General features: G+C 49.0%; 1 long non-coding RNA gene across 1 annotated transcript; it reads left to right on the forward strand.

Annotated features, from left to right (window-relative positions):
- Window positions 1-3,897: 3,897 nt before the first annotated feature.
- LOC115092959 lies at window positions 3,898-7,041 on the forward strand. Its single transcript, XR_003857127.1, has 3 exons — window positions 3,898-5,227; window positions 6,359-6,450; window positions 6,541-7,041. It is a non-coding gene; the product is annotated as an uncharacterized LOC115092959 (long non-coding RNA).
- Window positions 7,042-13,806: the final 6,765 nt, after the last annotated feature.

The following is a 13,806-nucleotide window of genomic DNA, read 5'->3' on the forward strand; positions in this document are numbered from 1 at the left end:
GACATGGATGAAGGACATCAGGAACCTGAAGACATTTGGAGGCACAGACGAAGGACATCAGGAATATGAAGACAGCTGGAGACCTGGACGAAGAACATCAGGAACATGAAGACGAAGCTGTCAAAGCAGGATAAGACCACGGAGGACCTGGACCAGTCAGAAGACACAGACAACTGTGGAACCCGAACCGAAGGCCAGGAGTGACTGAAGAGAGGCCCTTAAATAGGGCTGAAGCAGGAAACTGGGTGGAGCTGGATTCTGGTGGGGCCAGGAGCACTTCCTGCTACTGGCCCTTTAAATGTTGAGCTGAGGCGCGCGCCCGCGCCTAGGGTGAGGAGCTGGAGAGCAGAAAAGGGAAAGACCCGATGGCAGCGTCCCTGCCGCGTGGGAGTGAGGCTCGGCAGTGGCATCTGCCGCGAAGATGAACAAACAGGCAGTGGCAGGTGTTTCGGTGGCTTCCCAGCCGCAAGAGGTGTCCCGGTGGTAGCACTAGGCCGCGAAGAAGACGGAGAAGAGATGGGCACAAGCAGGGACAGCCTCCCTGCTGTGCGAGGACCCCGGCAGCGGCTCCAGCCGCAAAGAACAGCTTCCGGCGGGTTCAGCCCTGCCGTACAGGGCAGAAGATGGTCACAGCCTCCGGGCCGCAGAGGACGGAGTTAGCGGCATCCGGCCGCATAAAGAGAACAGGTGGGTGGAGGGGCTGCCCGCTGCTCACCGCGGGCAGGGCCGTAACAGGAACATTGTCAAATGCTTTCTGAAAATCCAAATACACTACATCTACCAGTTCAATTTTAGCTACATGTTTATTAACCCCTTCAAAAAAGGGAAGCAGATTTGAGAAGCAATACTTGCTTTCGGTAAAGCCATGCTGACTTTGTTCCATTAAACCATGTCTTTCTATATGTTCTGTGATTTTGATCTTTAGAACACTTTCCATTATTTTTCCTGGCACTGAGGTCAGGCTAAATGGTCTGTAGTTTCCCAGATTGCCCCTGGAGCCCTTTTTAAATATTGTGGTTACATTAGCCACCCTCCAGTCTTCATTTACAATGGATGATTTTATTGATAAGTTGCAAATTTTAACTAATCATCTGAAATTTCATTTTACCCTAGGGTGTATACCATCTGGTCCAGGTGATTTACTACTCTTCAGTTTGTCAGTCAGGCCTACCACATCTAGGTTCACTATGATTTGGTTCAGTCTATCTGAATCATTACCCATGAAAACCTTCTCTAGAACGGGTATCTCCCCAACATCCTCTTCAGTAAACACCTTGGTCATCTAACGGTCCAACTGACTGCCTCGCAGATTTTCTGCTTCGGATATATTTTTAAAAGTTTTTACTGTGAGTTTTTGCCTCTATGGCCAACTTTTTTTCAAATTCTCTCTTAGCCTGTCTTATCAATATCTTACATTTAATTGGAATCTCCCATTATTACTGCACTACCAATTTGGTTAGCTTCCCTAATTTCTCTTAGCATTTCACTGTTCGTCTCACCATCTTGGCCTGGTAGACTGTAGTATACTCCTATCACTATACACTTCCCCAACACACAAGGGATTTCTACCCATAAAGATTTGATTGTGTATTTAGTCTCATGCAGGATCTTTATCTTGTTGGACTCTATGCCATCCCCGGACATAAAGTGCCACCCCGCCTCCCAGATGCTCCTCTCTGTCATTGTGATATAATTTGTACCCTGGTATAGCACTGTCCCATTGGTTGTCCTCCTTCCACCATGTCTCTGAGATGCCAATTAAATCTATGTCATCATTCACTGCTATACATTCTAATTCTTCCATCCTACTTCTTAGACTTCTGGCATTAGCATGCCAACATTTCAAAGTGTGTTTTTTTGTTTGCATTTTCATTCTGCTTTTTAATTGGCAGGGATAAATTGGAATCTTTTAGCTCAGGTGAGTTTTTAATTACAGGCCCTTGGACTACTTTTCTTATTATTGGAACCTCACTTTGGGGTGCCCTAATTTTAATGCATCATTAGTATCCTTTGAAGATACCTTCCTCTGAACCATGTACTGCTGAGCGATTGTCGGCTTTCCTCTTTGTTCTAGTTTAAAAGCTGCTCTCTCTCCTTTTTAAAGGATAGCGCCAGCAGCCTGGTTCCACCCTGGTTAAGGTGGAGCCCATCCCTTCAGAAAAGACTCTCCCTTCCCCAAAAGGATCCCCAGTTCCTTACAAAATTGAATCCCTCTTCCTTGCACCATCGTCTCATTGAGATTCTGGAGCTCTGCCTGCCTCAGGGGCCCTGCGCATGGAACAGGGAACATTTCAGAGAATGATACCCTGGAAGTTCTGGATTTCCAGAACCTCCCTCCCACAAATGTGTTGTTGATGCCCATATGTACCACGATAGCACTGTCTATAATCCTATCTAGGTTACACGTGAGGTCTGCCACCTTCGCACCAGATAGTTCATGTTACCAGGCGATCCTCACGCCCACTAGGGGTGTGCATTCGTTCCCTACAAATTGGCAATCCGCAACATATAGGGACATATTCATTGTATTTGTGGGGAAGCGAAACGTATCGCGATTCTCCAGGAGTACAATGAATCTTTGCTGAATTATTCGGCCGTCTAAAGGAGCCAATTTAAACAAACCCCCCACCCTCCTGACCCCCCAAGACTTACCAAAAATCCCTGGTGGTCCAGCGGGGGGTCCAAGAGCCATCTCCTGCACTCACACCCTCTGCTGCCGGTTTCAAAATGGCGCCGATAGCCTTTGACCTACTATGTCACGTTGCTACCGGTGCCATTGGTCAGCCCCTGTCACATGGTAGGAGCAATGGATGGCCGGCGCCATTTTGAAACCGGCAGCCGAGGGTGTGAGTGCAGGAGATGACTCCCGGACCCCCCGCTGGACCACCAGGGAGTTTTGGTAAGACTTGGGGGGGGTTGTTTAAATTGGCTCCTTTAGACGGCTGAATAATTCAGCAAAGATTCATTGTATTCGTGGGGAATCACGATATGTTTCGCTTCCCCATGAATACAATGAATATGTCCCTATACGTTGCGGATTGCCAATTCGTAGGGAACAAATGCACACCCCTAGTAGCCATTCCTAATTCCAGTAGCTACTGCGGGTTGAGCAAAAGGTAACCATAACTAAGTGCATCTAATAAAGGATAATACTGATTGCAATCTTTGAGCAAAGGGTAATACATTCTCATCTAAGCAAAGGAAACAATCATCTAGAGCAAAACAAACAAAAAGAGAAAATCAAGCAAAAAGTAGCAACAGTTCATATAATGACGGATGCAGGATGTCCTCTGTGGCAAAGGCATGACTTATGTGGTAAAGGTATTATTTCTGTGGCAAAGGCATGGAAAAGGCTTGATGGGATGATTTCTGAAAATCAATGTCGTATTCAGTATGGTATTCAGTATGGTGAATTTCTTTGTCATCGAAGCATAGCCTCTTAATTCTTTATTAAGTGAGATGTGTGTTTTATGGATCAAAAAAAACCTAATATGAGAGATTCAAATTCAAATTAATCAATGAGAATATTTCATCATGACTATAATTCTACTATTACTAATCTATATAATGTTTTATTATTAGATAACAATGAATAGTCAGAACCACAAACAACATGTGTCCAGACATTTACATAAAAACATACATTTCACTCACAGCATCCTTCAGATGTCAGGACATACACATAACACAAAAGACAGAAGACAAACAATGAACACATATTTTTGAGCTAAAAAATTAAACCAAAAAGTGTTTGGAAAATGTTTTAAAAAATGTTTTGGAAAATGTTTGGATCGATAAAGTGTAAAACAAAAATCAGAATTCTGTTTAAAAATGAAAAAGAAAATAAACTGGAAAATTTTCATCTTCACATCTCTCATGGCGGGAAGGCTGTCAATCTGGAAAATATTAAAATCTGGCATACAGCAAAAAATTAAGGTAATGATTAAAGTGAAGTTTTTACTCTTTATTATTTCTATTGTTATGCCTCTAGGAGGCGCTACAGCAAGTTGCTCTATGGAATAATACTAGTTTTAGTTTTTAACCTTGGAGAATAAATTCTACTATACAATTTAATAAAATCAATTTGGATTTGCAAGAAAAAGGCTTCACGAATCTGTTTCTAAACTTAAAGTATTGATTCATTGAATGGAGTATTTCTAGAGAAACACAGTGTTGCCAGACACCCCCCTTTTCCTAAACCTGGTATTGTGTGATACTGGGGTATTGTGCCACTGGGGCATCTACCCCATCTGCTGTTGTCTCACAACACTTTTCATTCTGTCCCTCAATTGTACTTAAACACTTGTCTAAAGGTTTTAAAGAGGCTGGGTCATTATGCTGATAGCCACAGGCTCCAAATGTTTCATTAATCTGTTCACAGGCTGGGGAATCTAATTCTATAATGGGAGTACAATTAACTCTCTCCGTGATATCAACCCATGCGGAGTTCCCTGTAGGCTGATTCAGTAGGGTCATAGTGGGGGTTGGGAGTTCGTGCTCTGAAGTTAAATTAGGAGTATATCCAGCTGCCTTTAAAGGTGGGTCACTAACTTTCTGTGTCTGCATAGCGGGAAATTCAGTGGTGTAGGATAGAGGGGGGAAGGGAGGGAGAGCATAGGGAGGTGCAGTGGGAGCTAAAGTCTCCTGCTGAGAGAAAGCATCTGGAAACTGGCATACATTGTTAGAATTCCTACTCTGCATTTCTGCTACTGGTGTAAGCGTTTCTGCTATTAATTAAGTTGACTTAGAAAATAGCCACTGCTATTACTAGCAACGGTAACATGGAATAGACTTAGCTTTTGGGTACTTGCCAGGTTCTTATGGCCTGGATTGGCCACTGTTGGAAACAGGATGCTGGGCTTGATGGACCCTTGGTCTGACCCAGTATGGCATGTTCTTATGCCTTTGCTGGAACCAAAACCATCTCTATATCTATTACAAGGTTTGGCTGCCCCTTATTACCTCTCGCCCCGTCCTCCGACAGTCGCTCCAGCTCCATCTTCAGGTTGTATCTTTCCAGTCTCAGCTCCCCCTCCTTGCTCTGGCTGCACTGGTTCACCAGGGCTTCCAGCAGTTCCAGGATGCGGATGATTTTAAACTGCAGCTCGGAGATTCTGCCCGGCCTGCCCCTGTGAGTCGCCTGCCAATCACGGAGGAGATGTCATAGACGTCTTTCACTGTCAGCTGGAAGGGATCCTTATCCAGGGCCAGCTCGAGATCCTCCATGGTGAGTAATCACGTCTCGGGTCACCAATTATGTTCATGTTAGTGATCTGAATGCCTAATGAGAGGAAGCAATCAGATAGGAGTAGCAATCTGTTATAGATCTGTTACTAGGTTAGACTGTGGAGTAGCAATCTGTTATATTGGCTCCTAAGAAGGAGGAGTCAGCAATCTTGTAGTGTCCTCAGATATCGTCTTGCTACGTAGTTAGCAATCTGTTCAGGATCTGATATAGTTGTGAGTGGATCCCTGGGCCGGTGGCAGATGACCATGCCCCCGGGAGAAAATCCCGAGAGGGACCATCGGCTAGGCTTGAGTATGGAGACAGACACACATAGGGGGAGATTTTAAAAGGAGCGCGCGCGGGCGGTAGAACTGTGGCGTGTATTTCAGCGTACACAGTGGATCCTAGTAATTTTGCATAGCGTGCGCACATCTGCGTGCGCTACTCAAAATGCGCGCATATATGGAGGATGAGTTGTGTCGCGTAGCTTAATTAGAATGCGCGCATAGTGGTACGTGTGCGGCTTGTGCGCGAAGGTATACTTGTGCGCGCCGGTATTTGTGCGTCTGGCGAAATCGCTCGCGCATGTCCGTGCGCATGCGAACACGAGGGCAGGACTTCCCGTTCTGCACACAGCACAAAATCGCAGGGTGAGGTAGGCAGCCCAACTTCACCACCAGGGACGTCAAACTGCTGGCGTCCCTGGTGGTGAGACGAAGAACGGTGGCTCTTCCTGTGCAGGGACGCCGCACTGACTTCTGGCACCTCAGGCGGTCATGGAGGAGGCTACAAAGCCAATTTAACGAGCAAGCCTCACACCCCTGTGGAGTAAGTAGACTGTACAACAGTTGATGTGGTGAATGTGGGAGTGTGAATGTCAGGTTAGGCCTCACCGGAGGAACCAGATTATTGTAGTCTCATATTTATCTGCACTGTAGAAAGTGGGTTCTTTCATGCTGTTACTTAACACTGGTTTGGAATGTGTTGTGTTTTGCCTCACTTGTCAATGCTGATTACTGAATAATATCATGGTCGTCAGTCATTAATGTTGTCATACCCACATCCAAGTATCCTGTTACTATTCTGACTATCAGAGTACAGTAATGGTTCTCCCTCCTTTCTTTCTAATAGATAGAGGACCTGAAGAAGAAAAGCCCGGTGGCTGCGCCTACATAGGCCGAGGTGGCTGGAGCGGCTGTGGGCACAGCGGGCTGGGCCTGGTGGTAAGTTACCCCTCCACGCTATTGGAATGTGGTATCCCCCTTCTGAACGTGAATGTACAGTGTATTCAGACATCTCCTTTTGTTTCACAGATGCTGATGAGGCCATGCCAGGCCCAGCTGCAGGAGAAGGAGCTGCAGCTGCTCCAGGGGGGGGAGGCGGATTCCCCCCCCCACCCCCCAGGAGGAGACATCACCCTCATCGGATCCCTCCCCGGGCACAGGCGCACCCCGGGCCTTCCCCTAGCCCCCCCCCCAATAGGGCAACCTCCCCGTTGCCCATGGGGTTAGGAACGCGGGGGCATGCAGGGGCCAGCCTTTGCTGGCCCAGGGAGGCATTCATCGCCCTCTTGTACCTCATCGGCCCCCCTCATAGCACCAGCGAAGAGGCCCATCCCCGGGGGCACGCTCCCCCGAGGATGAGCCTCTCACATATGGGCAATTCCTGGCCTTCGTGAGGGGGGTCCAAGAGGGCATGAGGGCTATGAATGCCTTCCAGGAGAGGATGATCCAGAACACGGATCGGATCACCAGGGCTCTACTGCTTGGTGCAGCAGTACGGGTCCTGGGGGATCTGATCCGTCGTCGGTGATCATCCTCTCTGTTCCCTGCCTCCCTAACCTCACGGGAGTTTGTTTCTATGTAAATAGTTTTGCTCCCTTAGATCACCCTCCCCATCCTTTTATTTCTTGTATATATTGTAAATATGTTTGCCTTAAAATACAAGTTTCTAATACAAAACTGTGTGGTCATTTCAGGTAAGGGTAGAAGGGGGCCCACGTATTGTCCGAGTGTTGGAGGGAGGGAAAGAAGGTGGGAGAGGGAGGGAAGGAGGAAAGAAGGTGGGAGAGGGAGGGAAGGAAGGAGGGAGAGGGAGGGAAGGAAGGAGGGAGGGGAGGAGGGAAGGAAGGTGGGAAGAGGGAGGGAAAGGAAGGTGGAAAGGAGGGAAGGAAGAGTGTATGATGAGGCAACGTTGAAGTGAAAGGGCTAGGATCCAGTCCCAGCAGAACAGCCCACCAACTGCCTGGAGAACCGTCCCATAGACTGTAGAGGGACATGTGCCTCTTGCCCATAGACGGTATTCAAGATGGCCGCCTCGCCCATAGTCTTTAGCGGCGATGTGCGCGCCAACATTGGCTTCAGTAAAGTCTATGGGCCAGGTGCACATGTCTGCTAGAGTCTATGGGCCGGCTCTCCAGGCGGTTTGGTGGATTGCTATAGTGGGACAGGATCCTAGTCCTTTCACTATAACGTTGCCTCGCCCATAGACGGTACTCAAGATGGCCGCCTACTCAAGAACCCGCCCACTATAGCAGCCCACCAAACCGCCTGGAGAGCCGGTCCATAGACTCTAGCGCACATGTGCGCCTGGCCCATACACTCTACTCAAGATGGCCGCCTGGCCCATACACTATAGCAGCCCACCGAACATCTTGGAAGAGCCGGCCCATAAACTCTACTCGAGATGGCTGGCTGGCCCATACACTTTACGGACGCCGATGTGGCGCGCACATATCCTGTACAGTCTATGAGACGGTTCTCCAAGATGTTCGGTGGGCTGCTATAGTGGGTGGACAATGCAGTGACATACAATCCTGAACAGCTACAAAGCCTGTATATTGCACCTCGGAGAGGCTGCTGAGAAGCCGACTACACATGTTAGACAGCGAAGGTCCCCCTTCATATCAAACACTGGTGACCAGTTATCAGACAGTATACACAAGTATCCCCGATTAAAAACTGCTGACCCCTTCCAACGCTTCAGTAAAGCGACCTTACCTCCATTTTTCCTCCTCTGGGTCCTGCATCCGCAGCAATCGAGTAGTATCTGCAGCCTACAGAGAAGGCCAACTCAATCGTGGCCAGCTGCTAATCAGCACCGGGATCTGCTGTATGGTCTGCTGTATGGTCCACAGTCTCGTACGGTGGGTGCATACAGGAAGGAGCAGATCTGGAGGAGGATCAGGCACGCTGTGAACTCCGTGTTCCATCACAATTGCAGTATTGGGGAACTAATGCATAAGTGGAGGGACATGAGACTGGTGAAGCGCAAGCAGGCCAGGTGACTTGCAGAAGGAGAAAGGAGCCACATAACCTTCTCAACCTCTGAGCAGCTGATACTGGGTACCATCTCGGAGGCAGCTGTGGGTGGCGTAGGCCAGCTGGACACCATGCGCCGTGTAGGGCAGCAAGGTAAGCAGAACTACACCTTGGTCAATCTCCCTGTAATCCTATACATGTACCTACTCACAGTATAGCAGCATATGTCTTCATGTACCTATAACTACTGATTACTGTTAACCTGTAGAGCCAACACTGTGGCCATTTCAGGTACAGCACTCAGTATCCAGGATTGCAGCCAGGGCTGCTGTACAGATGTATGTACCAAGCTAGCACAGAGCATTGCAGAGCTCCACTTTTGGTAGTACACTAGCAGGACAGTGTGCACTGCTCTGGTCGGTGTGTATGGTGATGCAGTATATATGTGCTCATACAGTAGGCAATATAGTGTACAGACTGTCTTACAATATTAGTGCATGTTAGTTCTTATGGGCAATGTAGACTGTCTGAGTATCTGCTGGTGCACATGGGTAAGAAGGCATACAATGCTGGCTTTCAACAATAGTCAGCAATGGGAGGGTGCAGTTCTATGGGAATTGATGTGAGGCATATGATCAATGTCACCTGCTTAGTATTGCAGGTTCAACATTGCAAAGGGGGCCTCTCACTCTTCCCCCCCCCCCCCCATTCCCATGTCCCCCCCTTCAGCCCCTTCCTACCCTTCCCCAGTTGTTTCCCTTTCAACTTCCTGTAGCAGACATGCCAACTTCACAGGTTCCAAAGCATATTGCACAGGTCATGTGTCCATGGAATGCATAAACCATGGGGCTCGATTAGGTAGAGGGTTAAAGTGCTGTTCCTACGACAGGGCTCTCTGTTCTAGGTCTGGCTGGTAAGTTACGACATTCCATGCAGCACACTGACAACCCTCTGTGTCCAGAAGGGGTTGTAGGGCAGGTGCTACATGGTGTGGTTGACGGCCACACTATGCCACACATGATACCCCAGGGGTGTCATGACAAGTCCTATGTGACTACCACTGGAGTATTAGTCAGGCCTGCAACTGTAGCATGTATCACATATGGAGCGAAGTACATCACACCCCTATTGTCAGTGTGCTAATTCCCATATGCTTTTCAATTTACGGGAGCCAGATGATGAGCAACCCGGACCTGCACCTAGACGACCCCAAAGGCTGTACAGGCGTCTGTGGGTGGTCCCTGACTCATCGGAAGAGGAGGAGGGGGAAGCCCGTGAACACATGGGACAGCCTGCGGAGGAGGAGCGGCAGGGAGAGGAGCCGGAGGACCCACTCGCTGAAATGGAACCTAATCGGCAAGCCCGTGAACACATGGGATAGCCTGTGGAGGAGGAGCAGCAGCGGCAGGGAGAGGAACCGGAGGACCCACTCGCTGAAATGGAACCTGATCGGCAACAGGACAGCAGTGCGTTGGACCAGCCCGAGCCCGACCTGTATACCAGGCAGGCAGAGAGACTATTACAGCAGGGCGCTGGCCTCTTGGACGCCATCTCTGGCCTGTCTGATGTGGTGCAGAAGGAAGCCAGTTCCCTCCGTCATACTGTCAGGGAGGGGTGTGAGGGGATTGAGGCGCGCCTCCAAGACCTTTGCCGGGCTACTGAGCTGCAGACGGAGGTTTGGAGGGAGATGCTGCAGCAGATGCCTCCCGTGCAGCCACCAGTGGCTCCATGGCCTTTCATGCATTACCCTCCACCTTATGGGCCTCCATACCCATGGATGCCACCTGCCAGTGCAGAGGCGCCTGGTGTGGTACCTCCACCTGCGCCACCTGCGCCTCAGCCTCTTGCAGGCTATCCTTGGATGGCACCCCCACCCCCGCCTCCACCTCCTGTGAGGCTTCCACCACCATCACCAGAAGAGCTGTTGCCCCTGGCTATTCCTTCCTGTAGCCATGCCCCAGATGAGCCCCCAGGCACCTCTGCCCTCTGAGGGTAGTGTAAGCAGTGGGAGGAGTCCCCTGCGCCGGAGTACCCGGGTGGGCCAGTCTAAGCTTTCTGATGGTCGTAGGAGAGGACGGGCAAGGAAGTGAACTGTGACAAGTTTTCAGTTGTTCCTTGTTACTTTTATTTAATTATCATGTTTTTCACACTTGTAAATAAATGCACATTTATCACCTATGGAAATGGCTTTCTATAAGACTGTTCCTTTCTCGTATCGCCTGCCTTTGGCTCAACCGATGTATTTCCTCCAATTCCTCCATGGACAGCTGTATGTCCTCATCCTCCTCATTCTCTTCAGGGGCCTCCTCTGGTACAGGGATGTGTCTGTTAAGTGCCAGATTATGTAGAATACAGCAGGCTAGCTATATCTCACACACCTTAGAGGGGGAGTACAAGAGGCATCCACCGGATCTGTCCAGACAGCAGAAGCGTGATTTCAGGATGCCAAATGTTCTCTCGATGACAGCCCTGGTCCTACGGTATGCCCTGTTGTAGCGAGTCTCAGCTGTAGTGTTGGGGCAGGCCATGGGAATCATGAGCCATGATTTCAGGGGATAGCCTCTGTCACCTGTAGCATAAGAGAAAACCAGAAGGTTATATTACGTCTGTGTATCACTGGGGTACAGCTCACAGGGCTTTACAAACCGAATGCCTACGTGGCACCCTATATCTAGTGATTGTACTAAGATAGGGTGGGTGCTGTTGTTGGTTGCTGTACTACCTAGGAGCCAGCCCCCAGTGATGTGTCGCAGCTGGAACTCTTCATAGATCCTGGATTGGGTGAGAATGTAGGCGTCGTGGGTGGATCCAGGAAAGCGAGCCACCACATTCGTGATGAGGCCCTTGGCGTTGCACTCCACCTGCATGTTTAGTGAGTGGAATCCCTTGCAATTGCGGTAGATGGCCTCATCTCCTCCTGGTGCCCTTAGGGGCATGTGAGTGCAATCAATAGCTCCCAAGACCGAGGGGAAGCGTGCTATTTGGTAGAAGTCTCTCATGGTTTCATGCTGTTCCTCTCTTCCGATGGGAAAAGAGATAAAATGGTGTGTGTGTTGCAGCAGGGCAGCCAGGGCCTGCTCCAGACACCTTGAGGTGGCACCCTGAGTGATTCCAGACGTCAGGCCAAGCAGTGTTTGGAAGGTGCCGGTAGCCAGAAATGCAAGGAAGGTAGTCATCTTGATGTGTACAGGCAAGGCATGGCCCCTTTACGAGCGGGGATGCAGGTCACCCTCTAACATTCGGCAGAGGGACAGTATGGTCTCCTTATCAAATCTGTAATGGGTCATTACTTCCTCCTCAGACAGATCGAGAAATTGGGTGCGAATCCTGTAGACTCTGTGTAACGGGTACCGCCTCCGTCTCAGCTGTCTTCTCCTCCTCCTCTCTCTTTCCCTTCTGAGCATTAGGGATTGCAGGAACCATATTGCTGCTGTGAACATGTGTAGACAGGGAATTACCAATGAATGGCTGTCTTTAGATGCTCCTGAGGCTCTCTCTCCAACGGTCATACGCACATTAACGTTGGCTATGGAAAACGGTTCCACTGTCCCAGTTTACACCGGTTACTCCCCCACGGCCTCTCCTTTCCACCTTCTGGCCTTCTGCCGGTTGTCTGGCACTTTACCGATGTCAGACAGCAGCCGCAGAGCCTTCACTCATACCTTGTGCACCCAAAAAGCAGTAGTAAATATACGCGCGTGAACTAGGACGCGCGCGCCGGTGGAGTTATGTGTGTCACTTATAAAATACGTTTTACGTGCGTATGTTTGGTCTCCGCCCAGACACACCCCCGACACGCCCCTGACACACACCTTTTTTATTTGCATAATGTTGCACGCGCAGGGCCACTTCCGCGCACAAATACCGCTATGCAAAATTCAGGTTGTGCGCGCCACTGCCGTTTACGCGCATAAGTGCCCATTTTTGCGCGCATACAGCTTTGAAAATCTACCCATTTGTTCTTTTATTAAACAGGTTGTTGAAACCACCAGAGGTGGCAGTAGTCCTTCAGGTACTGGAACAGTGATCCAGGATGGCTGAGCTGTTAAGAAACTGTAGAAAGTGAGTAGGCAGAGTAGACAGAGTTCATGAACAGAACTAGATGACAAAACTCACATAAGGTCTCAAGGAAGCTCAGGAGCTGGAAAGGTTTAGGCCCTCGAGGAGCGAGTACCTGGTTCCAGGGAAAGCTCTGAGAGAGCGATGGTAATTCACAATTGTTTGTAGCAGCGATAGCTTCCAGGCAGTAGAGAATCTTCAGAGTGTCCAGGAACATGGGCCCTCGAGGAGCGAGTACCGGTTCCTATCTGTAATCTGAAAGTAAAGAAAAAGAGCATGGCCCCCGAAGAGCGGTTACCTCTGGGTAAGTCTGAGGAGGCAGAGTAACTTGGAGGAATCCGCATACGTTATCCATTCCGTATCCTTACCCTTTAAACTCAATTAGATAGCGAAGTAGAGACCTTTAAATATAGGAGGCGCCCTTGCTGGTACTTCAATCAGAGCACGCGCGCCCTAGGTCTTCAGGCAACATGGCGGATCTGCAATGTCGAGCCGGTCTGGGGACGCCGGAGGGAGATGGCATGGAGACACCGTGGCAGCCAGCCGTCCATCAGACCTGGAGGGAGTCGCCACAGAGATAAAGAGGGCTGAGTGAGGACGTCGAGCAGTGACGGTCGCAACAGTTCATTACCGGAGCGCTGCCATACTCCGGGATTTCAAAGGATGGGGCAGAAGGCCTGCCCTTCTGTAATAACTCACAACTTCTTATCTTAATGAATAATCTTTATTAGTAAAATGCAAGAAATGAATGTATAATTAATTTGTCTTAGAAGCATAGTACATCTAACAGCAAAGTAGATTTCCCAAGCAGAACTTACTGATTCCTTTCAGCCACCAGCAAGGTGATCCTCTCCTCTCAGGGCTCCCACTGCCCACAAATTAACCTGTCCTGCTTTCTCTTTTCTCCTTCTTCTTATACAAGAAACAAGATACATTATATACATGTATGGCTGACAGCGTTTTTTTCTTTTTTTTTTTCCTCTTTTGTTTTTGGATAACTCCCATATTTGGAGTGCAGAATTGCTCAACCTTTACCTAAACTAATGAATTAAAAGTACCGTTATCTTGGTACGCTAGGCCTTGAGCTGGCTCCACACAAACTGCTTGCGTCTCTCATGCAAAGACTGTTAAAAACAAATACACATTCCTTCTCTTCTGCAAAACTGTTTCACTAATTTCATTATTTAGTTATTTAATCCAGGTTATCTTCACACTCTAGCCTCCAGAGACTGGACTTGTTCTCTGAGAGACAGGAGCTCT

This window comes from Rhinatrema bivittatum, chromosome 5 (genome assembly GCF_901001135.1).
Source record: "Rhinatrema bivittatum chromosome 5, aRhiBiv1.1, whole genome shotgun sequence".
Taxonomy (NCBI): domain Eukaryota; kingdom Metazoa; phylum Chordata; class Amphibia; order Gymnophiona; family Rhinatrematidae; genus Rhinatrema; species Rhinatrema bivittatum.